The 15,235-nt window shown below is 39.3% G+C and overlaps 1 long non-coding RNA gene across 2 annotated transcripts in view; it reads left to right on the forward strand.

Moving 5' to 3' along the window:
- LOC140646396 (uncharacterized) overlaps window positions 1–7,917 on the forward strand; it is an 87,950-nt gene extending 80,033 nt beyond the window's left edge. For both annotated transcript variants that reach the window (XR_012040422.1, XR_012040421.1), the window contains 2 exons: window positions 2,619–2,771; window positions 7,283–7,917. This is a non-coding gene — a long non-coding RNA (uncharacterized lncRNA). The remainder of the gene's footprint in view (window positions 1–2,618; window positions 2,772–7,282) is intronic.
- Window positions 7,918–15,235: the final 7,318 nt, after the last annotated feature.

A 15,235-nucleotide genomic window follows, 5' to 3' on the forward strand; every position in this document is an offset into this window, starting at 1 on the left:
TTTGGGTCAGGTAGTTACGGTTTTTTTCCCCATGGACTGACATTATATCCTGCGCAGTCTGCAGTGCTTAGCAGTCCTGTGCAGATGCAGAAGGCACACACAGTGAAGATTGTCTCTTGTTTTGCTCCTACCAGAGTTTAAAATACATGACATTTTGGCTGAAAGTATATGTTTTTAGATGGAAAATCATAACTGTCATTCTGGTGTTTGGGGTAGGACTATAAAACGACAAACAACTTGTAGAAAGGGAAACGGTGTAGAAGGGAAAAAAAGACAATGCAAAAAGTAGAAATACAAAAATATGCACCACTCAGGAACCTTCTTACTTCCTCTGTGCAGGGGAACTGTTGTGGTTCTGGATCTGTATCACGTCTGGGGGTCACACTCCCGCATAGCACTAACCATTCCTAGAGGGAACGAAGGAGCAGTGTACACCTCCTCTGCTGCCCCGTGGCCCAGGCAGGGAGACTGTCTGCCCAGGAAAGAGCACAGTGAGCTTTCCTGAAGTGCGATGAGGGTAGCACGTACTCGTGGCTGCGTTCAGATCCTGTCCTACAAGCAGAAGTGCAGACAGATGGGTTGGTTCAGGTTTCCGGGAGCTCTGGTTCCTTACACAGCATTACACTTCCCAGTGTTGCCCCTGCGCGTGCTCCTCTTGCACACCAGGGACTTCCAGCACTCACCAGCCTTTAGTGCTCTGAAGAAATGGACATACTTCCCCAGTTGCAAACCTGGGCCTTCCAGACCTCTTTGGGCCAATATAGAGTAAGTGACATTCAGAAAACATAAGTCACCTGGTATTCATCCTTGTGGGACAAATACCTGGTCCCTGAGAAGTGGCTGCACGGTGTCAGTGCAGCCCAGAGAAGTTACTGTGCCCTAGAGATAAGCAGTTCCCTCTGACTTGGCTGCAAAGGACTGTGGTTGGAAGGAGAGGAATTTCTCTGAGAGAGGCAACAAAAAGGTACATGCTGATAAATTCCCTTACAAATACAGAAATTACAAACAAAGAAAGCTTGAGACAAAAGAGAGAAAGGTAAGTTCATATTTTTTGGGGGGAAGAAAGTACTCTTTGAAGTACAGAATCAACCAAAGCTGGAGGAAGCTGGTTACAGGAGGAAGAAAAGCATGTCAATCAGGCAGAGGAAAAGCTACACATGCAAAACTAGTGAGCAAATTAAACCGTGGCATGATATATGGTTATTTCTTGTTCTGTGTGGATCAGTTTTAAAGTAATGCCTAACTTTGATGTTAGAGATCACTTCTGCAGAGCCCATGGCTGTCCCTGAGGAGGCCAGCTGAAGCCAGAATGCCTTCAAGGAGGAGCTTTTTAGTCATAGCGTGGTTTAGCAGCTAAGGGAGTTTGGATGAGCTGGGACTCGTCATAGGGCATATGCTGGTCGGTGGGGGAAGGGATGGGAGGGCTTCTATGGGAAATGATGCTGGTAACACATTACCAGAAGTGATGAGAGCGCTTAAAAACATTGTAGCTACGCTGCTCGGATCCAAACCAGTTTCCTGGTAGCTGCCTAGTAAGAAGTGGGATGGGTCTATGGCAATCACACGTATCTCACGGTTTGGTGAGCAAGGCTTAAATGGTTAGAAGTTAAGAATGTCCTAGGTGAAATAAAAAGAATGGGACGTGAAAGTGATCCCAATGCCAAGGTTTTTCCATGCCATGTGAGTTCAATAAGTAGAGTTGAGAGAGCAGGAAAATTTGGCCAAATTCAGAGCTCTCATCCTTGTGCAGAGGCTTATTTGAATCCCAGGCTGTTTCTATCCCATGCACCCATTTCGTTCGCCATGTGTAGCATTAAAAACTGGAAGGACTACTTCAGGGTGAGCAGTAACCTGAGCTCAAAACTCAAGCTGACCTCTAATCTGACAAGAAAAGCAGTGCTATCACTTTGGAATGAGAAGTGTCTTTTTGCTGGATTCTAGCACGGAACTGAGACAGTCATGGTCAATTGTCGATAATGTGTTCAAGGAGACGCTCCTTGAGCTAAGCGGAAGCAGCTAGAAAACCTGTTTCAGTAAGCTCCTCAGGATCTGGAAGTAAAAAATAGGAACATATTTGCACAAGCATCTTTTCTGCAATTTCCTCTCCGCTTTTCAGCTAGCTCAAACCTTGCGGGGATGGCCAGGCTATCACAGGTTTGGGGATTATATCAGTCTTTCTGCTTCCAGGCTGCTGCTGTTCTCAGCAAAGTGCTTACCCTGGGCTGAGGTCCCACTCTGAAGGCAGTGGGATGTAGCTGGGTACTTCGTGAAGTCATTGTTTTGTTAAGGAGGTTAAGGAGGATAAACTGAAGTTATGATAAGGTTCCAGCTTTTGGTGATCACAATTATAAGTGTGACAAACAAGGACTCTATAAACAGAAGTATGTACAGCCATAGGTAGGACTGAAGCTTTGATCAACTTTGCAAGAAATATGTTGGGAAAGAAACTCTCCAGCTCTAAACTATCTGTTAAAACAGTCTCATGTTTCTTATATTTACCAGTGAGTTTACAGCAATGTACCCACTTTTCATGTGTTTGCATTTACCAAAATAAAAACAATCTTTGGAAATCAGTCATTTAACTATCACAATAAAGCAATGTTATCTTCTTTTCACAGATGGGGGAACTGAAGGAACAGAGATGTGAAGTTATCTGCTGAAAGCCATAAAGGAGGCCAGTGACAAATCCAGGAAAAGAAGCCAAGTCTCCAGTCTAATGCAGTCTAATACTGCAATCCACAAGAAAGTTTGCCTTCTGATGTTACAATGAGGTATACCATAGCAATACCTATATATTAATAATTTAGCCAAGGGGAACACATTTGAATGTGTATGTTTGCCTATGCTCTTGTAAATAATTCAAAAGAATTCTCTGAATTCTGATTCTGAATTGAATTTCTAATATTGTTTTCTTTATAACTGGGCATTTTTTCCAGAAATATTTCTTCGTAAGTCATGTTTAAAACATACAGTTCTCAAAATCTGATTTATTTAAAATTACCACAAGTTAATGTCCAAAAATATCCCAGAGTAGCTTCAATAATTCATATTTCTAGATATTTTAGAGTCCAGCTTCAGGGTTTTCTTCAGGGTCCTGAGCACCTACATTTTAGCTTGCCTTTATAGAAGATGGTGGATAGCTGGCATCTCAGAAAAAGGAAGTTGTGTATTCCCAATGGGGGTGTTCTTAGCAATGGAAATCACTTTTGGAAATATTGCTGTAAATGTGTTGGAAGCATCAAAAGCTCAAGTCTGGCTCCAGTTTAGCTGGAGGAGAGGCTACTCCAATAGACCCAAGGCATCAGAGGTGCTGTGAATATGGAAGCCCATTACAGAGCCTAGTGCCTGGTGTATGGAGGAGTATTTGTCACAGTTTTGGCAAAGGTACAACTTGCTGTCTGTCTCTCCTAGCTATGCCCTCCTATATCGAGTCAGGAACATGTATGTGCACAATACTTCTCTTTGAGATGCTAATCTTTTGGGGTGTTAAGCACCAATAGTTGCATTAGCAGCTGGTTTTACTTGCACTTGAGGGTTTGAAGCAGCGCAGCAGTTTTTTGCATAAGATAGGGAGGGTTTCCTTCTGGCTTTCACCTCAATCTGACATATTAATGCTGTGGGCTTCCCAAAATAGTGCTAGTGTCCAACACTGAAACACCATTGAAGCATTGTCTTAGTAGTAGGTAGCTTGGTGACTTATTAAGAGCAAATATTAAATCAGATTGGAAAAGTATATTACTTCCACAACATACTCCTTATAGCATCTTTACAGTTTCCAAATCTTTATTTTCAATAATTTGCCTGGACACAGGTGATGAGCATGCTCAGAGAATATGTCAGGTTAGCTACAATCAGACCTATAAAGTATCTGCAATTCATCCATGCTTCTCCCACCAGCAGGTGTCATTCTGGAAAAAGGAAAATATTGTAAATTCCTGAACTGGAGAATTTGGCTGTGACAAAGAAGAAAAAAAAAATGTTTGCTTAAAATATAGCTTTTGAAGGATACTTTACTCCAAATAAAAACCAAGAGAAAGTTGGCTTGTCTGCATTTTTTAATAATCTGTGCAGTGTGTAATCCTGACATATAACCAAGAAAGGGCAGATGATTGGTAAGGCAAACCAATGTCTAGTTAAAACTGTCTTCTGCTTTTTACTGTTGTCTGTGACATCTTCACCACTGCTTACTCACCCCCCATGACTATAAAATCAGTGATGTTCATCAATCTTTATGATGGGCTTTCCGCTTTAGTTCCCCCAAAGGAAACAGAATTAAAGTGTTGAATTCAGATCTCATTTACTTCAAGGCAAACTTGAAGTAATCTCATTGAAGCAACTGAAATCAGTAGAATTGCTTGGGATTTAGTCCGAAGTAACCAAAAGTAGTATTTCACTTTCTACTCCATAAATGAGCCTCAAGCAGAAAATAATCACAAAATCATTTTAATGTCTATTATAATATTTATGTGTTCCTTTAAGTGTTCACCTGGGTATTAGCTGCAGCCTCCTTTAATATGAAGAGATTTTTGATTTCTCATAATCACAGTGAGAAAGCTATGGCTGAGTTATAAAGAACCAAGACCCTGCTGGTTCATTGCTGAGGGCTCCTGGTCTACCGAATCTAGTCTTCTGGCTGTTAAAAATAAACTTACTGTGAAATCCATGCAGAAGGTGTCTTGCCACCCTATATCCTACTCGAAGTTTGTTCCAACCCATCACAGCTCTGATGATTATAAATATTTTTCTATCTTTCAGCCTAAATTTATCCAGGGCCCTCCTGTCTATATTGTCCTTTTACATTAAATAGTTTTTCCCCTCTATTGTGGTTTTCTCCATGCTGACATATTTAGGAAAATCAATGACGCTCCCTTTCAGGCTCGATTTTAGTAAGGCAGAGGTGCTAGGCTGTGGGCCAGCGTGCCGTGCACAGCCTGCCAGGATGGCTCCGCTCACCCAGCGTTGACTTTCCCCAGGAGCGGGCTGTGGGCTGGGGGGAGTTGTGGGGACCCACGCGGTCCCTTTCCCTACCATTTGCATCAGCATGTAGCTGGGAAGTTTGGGCCCGAGCATCCTAGGCTTAACTAATAAGATTTGCGTAGTTTTCTTTCAGAAGCTTAGTTTTCCATCCCCCAGCATTACTTTGAGTTTAATCTTTTTTAAACAAAGGCAAGCAGAAGTGTGCATCGTTTGTTATTGCCTTGCATACAACATTAATGCAACAGCTTCCACACCCTACTAGAAATACTTCACCTGACAGATCTTAGCGCTGTATCTACCTTTCTCGTATCTTCATCATGGTCATCTTCCAGTTGACTAGTCCAGCCAGGTTTATCTTCTCCTCAGCCATTTCTAGAAGTGCTACTACGAAGGATTATTTGCTACTGTGATATGATGCTCCACCAAAACTCTTCCTGGGATCAAAGGCAAATTTGCTTGAGGAAAAACAGGAGAACAAGCTCCAAGGCTTGGCTGCGAGGAGCTTATTAAAGGGGGAATTAATTTTACATTTTTAGAATTTGTAATTACAACAAAGTGATGTAAAATAATTGTACTGTAGGCAGCCATATCTTTTTCAAGACGTTATTTAACTATGAATGTCACAACACTTTTCTCATGAACAGTGTCAAGCACTCGGTTGGTGAATGAAAAAAAATAGTATATAAATTTAGAATTAAAAAATTCACTCTAAAATAGGTAAAAGCTGTAGTCTTGGGTTTGCATGAAGCCTGTATTAGTGTTCTCTGACTTTTTGAGTATTTAACTTTGAAAATGTAGTGGTATTCTAAAATCTGAAGTTAGAAAGTATAAAAGTATTGTGAGTGTGACTAGTTCATTATGCGCTTTATTTTTATAGGACCTAGATAACAAGCAGTGATGATCTCCGACAGGTTTTTATACAGTAAAGTATGAGATTTAAACAAAATTTTACACAGTAAAGTATGAGATTTAGCCAACATTATTTCTCTGGAGTTTTTACCATTTTTTTTCATGTTTTTAGTTAAGTGAAATAATACAAAATTTTATTTAGTCTTGTTTTTTAACTTTAGTGTTTTATTTTATTAATTTTAGAACAAATGCATGTGCCTAAACATAGACCTCCTGTGTCATTTTTAGAGCCCCTGGGGATCTCACCTGGGCTCTCACTGCCAGTTCAAAGGTGCGGGTCTCCTGTAGGTCCCACATCCTATCTGCCAGCCCTGCACAGATATCCTGGATACTCCAGGGTATCCCAGCAGGCATTAGGTATCTTCTTTTAGGCATCTGAATTTCTCCTTTAGATAAATGCTGTAAAAGATAATATGCCTCTACAAATGCTTAACAAAATTAAAGATGGCACAGCTGTAAAGGTAATTCCACCTAAGGTGTTTTATTTAAGTTTAACAAGACATAGAGGCAGGAAAGTAATTTTGTATCTAAGAAGTACGGAGTTATTGTGTTCAACAGGACGCTATCAAGAGTCTGTTTTGAATTATGGTGGCTGAGCTGAACCTGTGCGTGAGCTGGGAGCTGCTGTTGCTGAGGGTATGCACCACAAAAGGTCCTGGCCAGAAATCTGGGACTTCTCATCAGGAACGTAGCAGTCTGATGTTCAAAACTGTTGGGAGTCTGGCAAAAGTAAGCCTAATTCCTCAGTTTTGGGCATGATGCAGCAAACTAATTTTGCTGAAGAAAGCGGTAATTTCAGGTACCAGGGCACTCAGAGGGACTTAGAGAAATACTTGCATTAATTACACAGGCAATTAGAAACCTATGTTAATCAGGTCCATTTTTGATGGTCTACTGAATCAGAAGGAACTTAAAAATCTTGAATATATTAGTTAGTGTAGTTATATATGAATCGTACAATGTGGGGTTGAGCATTACTGAATTGTTCTTTTATAACAAGAACAATTCATTGTATATAATACATAAAAGTTATATATTGTATATGTAGAAAATATATAACTCATCTTAAAATAAAAATTAAAGCTACTGGAAGGTAGCAAATTCTGGGTAAAATTCACCACAGGCATTAATTAGGATTGTATAGACAGAGAACACTTTCCCATGAGCTTTTTTTAATCAGTCACTCGCATTATGATTGATAGGAATTTGGACTACTTTTGCAGAAGTTTAAAAAATGAAATTGTTACAGAAAAAGGCATGATGTGGGGTGACTTACAAAGCAATCATAAAACCTGATTTAGCAGTGTACAATATTAATTTTATAATTTGCGAATGAAGCAGAACCGTTTTCATGTACTCTTTTTTTTTTTTTTAAGTCTTTATCAATCTTTTTCAGGATGAACCCCCAAGGCATGGCTGCGATGGTTGTTTGAAACAAGAAACAGATACCCCTTTGGTGTCATTCATTTCACTGATCACTGGGAATCTGAGCCTGAATGAAGGTGGAGGAAGACTCCTACAGAGAACTGGGAACAGTTTGTCCCTTAAGAAGGGTATAATGGCATTTTTAATGTTTTTACCAAATACCAGAGCATGTGATAAAAGTTTATGGATTGGGAATTAATTGAAAGATTGTGAAATGGGAAAGAACACACATTACGGGAAGCCTTGGAGAGCTACAACCTAAGCATGCTGAAATTTGCGACCAAGCCCACAGAATATCTCTTGAGTTATTGGAACCATCTCAGATGACTGTTATTTTTGATATAATTTACCAGCCCCAGTAAGCTCCCCCAGCCAGACTGGGAAAAGAAGTTCCTTTTATGAATGTTAGTCCAGGGGACTGAAGTGTATTCTGGGTAGTGTAACATTTAGTTTATGGAATTAGCTACAGAATTCAGATTTAAAAAAAAATGTCAGTGTGAATTTGTACCTGGGAGGTGGTACAGGTTTTAAAAAATGCTGTTCAAAACATAATGTGCTTATATCTAAACTCTGTTATCTGCAACATAAAGATTTACAGTTTTATATGTATTAAATAACACATCTATATGATGACATGTGAAATATATAATTAAAATAATGACTATAAGTATAGAACTATATAAATGTTATCTAAATCATATGTGTAAACATTAAATAAACTGTTTCATTTCTAGAGGTTATAGAAAACACTTTAAAATTTTATACAGTCTTTCCACCCCCCCTAGTTTTTAATATAATTGCAGTTTTAGAGCTAATCTGTCTATTCATTTTTTAATAGTTGCTGTTGTGTTAAATTTTACTGAGGAACAATTTAGTTTGAGGAAACCGTTACACTTTATCCCAACTGTGGTTCATGTTGTTTGAACAAGAAGTCCCTGAGTATTTGTCCCAAATACCAATATTTTTACTCCACTGGCAGCTGTATATTTGTGGTCACTCTATGGCAATGTGTGCAAAGAATGTATAGAGGGGCAGTGCCTCTTCCAGAGAGTACCAGGAGGAAAACTGGATGTGGTCAACCCACACATAATTTGCTCTTCTTGGTGGAGGTCTCATGTAGACAGCACTTAAATGACACTTTTTGTTTCTGGATAAGATGACAGTAAGAGATAGAAACTATTCGAAAGTCATTGCTTATGTTCCCTGAAATGGGCTAAAAAGAACAGCTCTTCTGAGACACAGCTTTACACTGAACATACACAGAGCTGTGTCATTATTAATTCTGAAAATGTGTTTACAACGGTTAGGTAAAATATTTAGTTACTATTTAAATATTTTGATGTTTTATAGCTCATACATGAATTTTAGATGTCTACTGCACTTAACATTTCCAATTTAAATAACTGGTTTCATTAAGACTTTTAGTGATACAAATTAACAACAAAAGGCAGTTAATACAGAGTGCAGTTATGAGACCAACATACATGTGGTTTAAATTTAAAGAATTAAATGTTAGCATTTCCCTATAGAGAAAGGTTATTTGGGTAGTGGTGTACTGACATTATCACCACCCACGGAGAAGGGGACCTGTTGATCCTATTGGTTAAGCAGAAATTCAAAAAAGGAAGAATGTAGGTCTAGAGGGTTTGCTTGGTGTAAGTGAATCACACAGGAAAAATGCAGATACCCAGAGTCATCGTAGTGACCTTCTCTGATGGTTAGAAAGAGAAATAATTATGCAGTGTTTTTGTCAAGTTAGAGGGTTTAGGTAGCTTGCTAGGTAAAAATCAGTCTTGGTTATTAATATAGTGGAAAGTTAAATGATGACCATGGAAATATGATAACAAGTGCTGTTGTAAATTAGACAGAAATGATTTTCTGTGGCCATCAAGAATTATAATCCACGGTCTTAACCATTGGGCTGAAGGGCTGCTAAGAAAACAAATGTAGAAAGTGGATAAAAGAAAGGATACAAATATGTTTAAGTAGGTGTTTCTTCAAAGCTTCCTTCAGGAAGGTGTTTCTGGACACTACCGTACTACTTGTGACAAATCATGTCTGTTAAGATAAAGGTAAGAAAACAGCATTCATTTAGCAGTAAATAATGCTATCTGTATCCCTGTATTTCTGTTTAAGCAAACCTTTGTAATAATTTTATTTGACCTAGCTAGAAACAAATCTATTAAAAATAACAATTACTAATTTGCCACTATTTAATGTTAGTTTAATCTGACAACTCTGGGATGTCTTCGCCTATTATTCCTGGAAGAAACTACATAAAATTGGGTAGTTTTGAGTCGTTTCAGGCAGACGTGGGACTGCACAGAAAAGCCAGGTCTCAACATCACTGTGTGTAGGGAAAGCTTGCCTCTGACCCTCTGTCTGACAGCTTGAACACGGGCTGAGCTAAACCCCAGGCTACCAGTACTCTGCACTTTGGCTTTTGAAACTTTCTGGGTGAGATATAGTTTCAACATGAAAAGTCAAAATACAGTGGTTTACAATCAGTTTTGCTTTGTTTGAAGCTAAAACTCAAAGCAAAACTCCTGGGGTATAGAACTGTATGAAGCAAAACATAAGAAAGTTAACACAAAAACTCTGCAAACTGAACAAGCTAGTTTCACTCAGCTCTTGAAATAACCCCTTTTTGCAAGTTCACTTTTCAATTGCGCATATGTGAGATGTCAAAAATGAGTTGGTTTCACTACCCCGTGGCACAGATGAACGCCGCAGCTCTAAAGCGTCACCCTCCATCTGAGCAAGGTCTTGCTCTCGCTCTCTGTCTCAGCTGATACTTTAGACATCTGCCAAGAGATGAAATTTCCTCAGTCCCAGGCTAGTTACATTTAGCTTTTATTCATCTGTAAACCAAGTGATTTAGGTCTTTCCCCAATCCCAGTCTGTATGTTTTTTAGAGTTGTAACCAGCTCTGAACTCATTTCCTAAATCTCTAACAACGCGCTAAATGGCATCCAGTCCCAAAATGGCAGGAGTCACTCCACCTCTGGGAGGTTATCCGAGGATTCATGCGTTTTAAGTTCAAAGCCTGGTATTTCAGAGATGCTGAACACCTGCTGCTCTTCCTAGCTGGTATGGGAGCTGCAGGTGCTCATGCCCTTGTGAAGATCAGACCCCTCCTCCCGAGGTAGTCTTATTTACAGCGAAGCAATGAACAACCCTCTGCTCTGCTTTCATTTTTTGTAAAACTGTAGTGCAACTGGCTTGAAACAAGCCTACGAATGGCACTGAGACAGAGATACCTTTTAGCAGAGCATTGCTGAGCGTGTATGAGTTCAGACTGGTCAGGGCTCCTTTGTTTGCTGGGCAGCTGATCCATTTTCTTTCCCCCAAAATATTGAGGGACTGAACTCCTGAGCTTCCAAAACGATCACTGACAGAGAAGCAAGGCCTCAGCAGCAGTGGAGCTAAGTGAGTCAGCTTCCAGATGGAGATCTCAGACTTCAGCAACTTTGTTGAGAAGAACTAGAGTGATGTTCAGAAAAAAAGAAAAATTAATATCAAATAATCAGTGATCTTGTGTGCATATTTTTTGCTTATTCATATGTCAAATTCTCGTGGTGAACCGGTACCTAGGAAAGTGCAGAGTGCAAGGGGAATGGCTGAGTTTGAAGGTTTAGGGGTATCCTGAAGTACAGCTCACAGACTGAGTTACACGAGGATTATTGGGAGTGGGATTTACAATACAATGGCTCACCTCTGCACAAGGGTGCGTTTTATATGGTGTGAGCATATGTTACTGAAAAAAAACATTGGGCTGTTGGTGGAATGCAAATATTATGTGACTCCGAATCTCACTTGGTATTTTAAACCATCAGAGTTTCAGATTTGAGTCATAGTAACCTGTGAGTAGGATACATATATGCATATATAGCACACAAGCTGTAAGCAAGGCTTCTGCCTTGGGGTTATTTTCCCCTCAAATTGCAGATTTGGTTCTCTGTTATTGTAAATCATTATAGCCTCAATGAAAAGTCAGAAGTCAGATTAGCTGCTTCCAAAATTTGAAAAGAAACCTGAACTAGAAACCTTTACAGTCTTCTATTTTCTTCTCTGTTTGGCCACTTTGATTTTCAGAACCCTTAGTCCGTCAAACCATGTCACAGCTTTCTTACACCTCTGCTTCTCCATGGTGCTTCCTGTGCGGAGCTGGCATCAGAATTTGTCCAACCTCTAATTTACCCCATCAGAGCACTCAGCAGCATCTAATCTTTCATTAGAGGCAGAAACTTTGTCAGCACTGCTCGAAGAGCACCTTTAACCTAAGATCTTTATTGGAAAACTCCTCTAGTCAGAGCAAGAGCTGGAGAAGATGGCACACGAGTGCCTGCTAGCAGCCCCAGAGGCACGTGTGGGAAAAAGTTCTTTCTCTTCTTTTTTTTCCTTTTAATTCAGCACTTTGACTTAAAACATGCATCTAGCCAAGCTATGCAAAGAGTGACTTGCTGAACAGAAGACTGTAAGGTAGGATTAGAGGCTCTGCTTAGGAGAAAATCTGCTTCAGCCTAGAGAACAATCCCACCACAAAATAAAATTAACTTTAAAAGTAATGAGATTTTCCACTGTTAACTTAATAGCAGCAAACCACATGTTCTAAACAATGTTTTAAATTTTTTTTTTTTTTTTTTTTGTATGAGGACTCATTTTTAGTAACAAACCCCAGACTATTAGCCCTGCCATTTTTCCACTGCTGGAGGAAAATGTGGACTCTTGCTGAGTTGTACGGTGAATATCTCGGAGATATTTGAATCTGCCACCAATAAAAAGGCCTCTAAAATGCTAGCATGGAGGAACCAGTTCAAGGTAGAGGAAATGGAAAAAATGGGAAAAAGAAGAAACATCTCTTTGGATCTTTAGCTCTGTTATTTTTTAGATTATATTTCTTCTGGGCTCCCAAAATCTTCAGTAACAAACAAGTTTTCTTTTAAAAAGTATTAAGTTATCAAAACATTTGCCAGGTCCTAATATTAAATCCTAGCAGTCAGCAATGTTTAAGTTCAGCCATATCATTTTGCTGAGTAAGTCATGCTAAAACTTCAAGTTTTCCCCTCAAAATGATCTTTCCAAATGAGATTGATATTGTGAGAAAAAAAGAAAAAAGAGAAGGACGCCTTCATCATGAGGAATTATGGAATTAATTTTCTTTATACACTCTGTTTGCACAAGACATTTTTGTTAACTCTTAATAAAAATACCATTCAGCTGCTACTTTCATTGTTTTTATCCTGGGACCAATACAACATTGTCATTATTGGATATAAAGTGCTGTAAAAACAAATCTAATTTGTTAAGTTTATTTTGATAAGAAATAAATATAAAGGTAGTGCATAGTTTGTACAGTGCTGCTATCATAGGACTCCTGGGTATAATTTATATAAAGAAAATAAAAAAGCATACATAACTTTCTAGTTGATTTCCTTTAACAGGGCTAATTGAAAACAGTTTCTGTTATTTAAAAGTAATTTATTTTAAATATACTTTTTAAAACAAAGTTCTTATTGATATCCATTTTAAGTATAATATTATCTCAGTGTGGGATACAAGTAAAAGGTCAAATCTTGTAGGAGTATTTTCTGTATGACTCAGTTCTGATCATAGATAAACTTATCGGGGAAACCAAATTAGTTAACCTTTTCAGTACCAAAAGCTTGTTTTAACAGGCCACGATGGTTTCTTTCACAAATACAGAACTTCAAAGCTCATAGTTTTGTTCTGAAACATGAAAAAGAGAATGCTAATTTCCCTTTTCTTTATCTGATAAAAGGCAAAGGCTAGTGATTTTAACATGAAATTAGACTTGTTGAGATTCAGTATATAGGCGCAGTAAGCAATACATTATTAATTTTTAGTCAACAGCTGTTGTGTATAGTGGTACCGCAACAAAAAGATGCATTTTTTTACTTCGATTATGCCTTTAATTTATGGACGTTGTTAAAGGATATATTTTTTCTTGTCCAGTAGCATAATCGTTATGTAGGGATCTGATTACTGGAGCACTGAAAGATGCTCTATGAACAAAATGGCTGCATGTGGCATATCTCTAGGAACCAGCCTCTTTCCATATTGCTTGATAGGTCGTTCCATTCCTGTCCGGTTAACTGGTTTGCGACATTTCTCAGAAGTCCCTTCAGCTCTGCTTCCTTCTTTGTTTCCATCGCAGCAGTGCCAACAATTCAATGACTTGGGTTGCTTCAATGCATGCAGTCAGACTCAACACCAGAAACTGCCCTTCTTTCTTAAAGCCAAATCCGGAGTGATTGAAAGGCTTTAATAGACTTCAGATCTGGGACCACACTCATGACTGAGAAAAACTCTCTCAGATGTTAATAGCCGAAGCCCTCTTCATGGCAGTCACGCAATCTCACCTCTATCAGCACGATTTCATGTGGTAGCTGGGGGACAGTTTGACTCATGGGGGGGTTTGCCTGCGAACTCAATCCTGCCACCTTTACTAATTTGGCATAGTATTTACTCTCACTGACTTGCGTGAAGAAGTTGTGCTGCAAGGGATTAAAAGTGGTGAACTCTTTCTCCAAACAGCTCCCGGAGAGCTAAATTTCAGACATTATCTGGTGGAGAACTCTCAAGACGCAGATATTAATGATATTTCTCATATTCAGTGAAGTCAATGCATTAAAAATATCCAAGGGTGAAGATATCTAGAAATCTGGTTTTGAAGGTCAAAGCACACATGCGCTAGCTGAGCTGTAGGAGTATACTGGTTCTGCACAGCAAAAAGTAAAAACAAAAGTCTGTAAGGCGTGTCCCAAGCTGAACTTGAATGGGCTTGCGGTGGAAATTTTGTCAGCCCTGGTCATATGCGGTGAAACATTTGTCTCATGCTGGCAATGGCAATGAACTTTTTTTTCTTCCATAATTTACAAAATATGAGCAAGTATGGAATAATTTTACATGGTATTTTCTAAGCAGAAAAATAACTGGTGCTTGGGGAATTACTTTGTCACTCTCACAAAGTGTAATTTCATCCAAACGGATAAAATAATGCAATTAATCTGGGCAGATAATGCAGCACACTCTGCATACACGGGCAGTGAAGATAGCCTTTTATTCCATGAACAAGAGATGATTGGTCTGGAAAATATGCTGGGTCACTTTTAATTATTAAAAGAGCAAATTCATGGTTTCTTTGTGGACTAGTCACACTGTATAGTATTTTCTTTCTTGTTCTATTTAAATTTAGATAGGTTATTCATACTTCCTGGCAGTGGTTGTAAGAGGCGGATGACTGAGAATTTGGTAGTTGAGTTAATTTCATTTTTACTGTATCTCTAGAGCCACCCACTTTCCCTTCATATGACTCGGCACCAAAAAGTCCATACAAGTTTTGCAGAGTGAGACCAAAGTACCGACCTCCTGCATCCCTCCATCTTCTCTTCTGCCCTGTTTTTGCTGCTCCCCTTTTTTCTTCTGCACATTTCTCATTTTTTAGCCCCTCTCACCAGCCCGACGCTCGGGTCACCTCCATGCATGTCTCCTGCCTGGCGGGATTGACGTCGTTTGAGGTCAGGGAGTCAGTAGAGAGTGGTTAGGCGGCCACTGACTCAATGGGGCAAAGCCCCGAGGTCCCCAGTAAAACCCCATCTCCAGCACCGCACCCTGAAAATGAGCATGCTCTTAATGTCAGTGAGGAATCATTCGAACATGGGGACTACTGAAGCCCAGTGGATTTGTATAACGGGTGGGCACAAACTGGTGTGGAAGCCATTCTCCCTGTTGAAGTGTTGTAGCTCCTTCCACCCACAGTGGGTGTTGGGGGACATCATAACATATAGGTTCATACCACAGCCCCACTTTCAGTCCGAGTGCTTGTAGAAGTTGTGTATGGGTCTCCTCTTTTCTATTTGGCCAATTATTTTCATATGGCTTTTAGAAACGCTGGTAACTT

This window comes from Ciconia boyciana, chromosome 1, assembly GCF_034638445.1.
Source record: "Ciconia boyciana chromosome 1, ASM3463844v1, whole genome shotgun sequence".
Classification (NCBI taxonomy): Eukaryota; Metazoa; Chordata; class Aves; order Ciconiiformes; family Ciconiidae; genus Ciconia; species Ciconia boyciana.